Source organism: Toxoplasma gondii, assembly GCF_000006565.2.
Source record: "Toxoplasma gondii ME49 unplaced genomic scaffold asmbl.1702, whole genome shotgun sequence".
In the NCBI taxonomy this organism is placed as follows: domain Eukaryota; phylum Apicomplexa; class Conoidasida; order Eucoccidiorida; family Sarcocystidae; genus Toxoplasma; species Toxoplasma gondii.
In genome coordinates, this window is record NW_017383777.1 from 1 (window position 1) to 1051 (window position 1051).

Consider the following 1051-nt stretch of genomic DNA (forward strand, 5'->3'; position numbering starts at 1 on the left):
TAAAACTGATTATCTGAAATTATGAGAGGCTAGCTGCAGCGAAAAATACTCAAGGAAACGAACGTTCAGGTGCAGTTTCCGAACCAATAGTTACGGGGTGGCTGCTGCTGCCCTCTCTGCTTGGCCGCCAGTCACCGCTTGATTCGCGCCTACTTTTAAGAGTCGAAGGAGTTTATACAGACTCTTGGGAGTTTAAACAAAACTAAAACTAGTTTAGCTTTCAGAAAAACTCTCCTATAACTGCACACTTTACTGTATTCACGTTATCTTTTATTATCTATGCTCCCGGTGGGGATCGAACCCACGACTTTCGGCTCATAAGACCGACGCTCTAACCAACTGAGCTACGGGGGCTGTTCTACAGTAATATCTTCAGCCTGGGGTTCGTAATCAGGCAATGCGGTTCTCATGAGAAGTACCAAATTCACAACTATTATTCCTGGGCACCAGTACGTCTTTAACGAGGCAGGAATCTGAGTAAAGAGCCGCTGAAATCGTGGGCGCCTATTGGTGGACTCATACGATGACTCAGCATCGAGCTGAGCCCAATGTGGCTCGTTGCTCGGTTGGAACAGTATACGGACACCGGTGACCTAGTCACAAGAGGCATCGGACGAGGCGATGATTCGTGAATCAGTGCAATCAACAAATTTTGAACAAAAGACAGACATGAACATTATTTTGAAACGACAGTCCTTCCCATCCTTCACAAAAAAATTAAACAAAGGGAAGAGTTGCACTTTAAGTGGAATACATCCGCGCAGCTTCCACAAATTTCTTTTGCAACTCTCCAGCGTCGACAAGCACGTTGTATTACTGTGGAACTGCCGACGCTCTCTCCTTCCAGGAAGTATGCCGAAGCACAAAGGCGCATGTTTTGTTGTACACCGCTGTCGGGTACACGTGCCTGTTATGTGAAGAGGTAATTTATGACTCGGCGGAACACTCCTGGGCTTAGTGAAGTCGGCGCCAGGCCACGATGCGCTGCAGACAGCAACGCCGACGCGGGACGATAGACGCAATGACGTACAAAAAATCTTACACTCACCGA

The 1051-nt window shown here is 47.4% G+C and overlaps 1 non-coding gene across 1 annotated transcript; it reads right to left on the reverse strand.

The window, feature by feature from the left end:
- Positions 1 to 280: 280 nt before the first annotated feature.
- Positions 281 to 354, reverse strand: TGME49_327550. The gene has a single exon. It is a non-coding gene; the product is annotated as a tRNA-Ile (tRNA).
- Positions 355 to 1051: the final 697 nt, after the last annotated feature.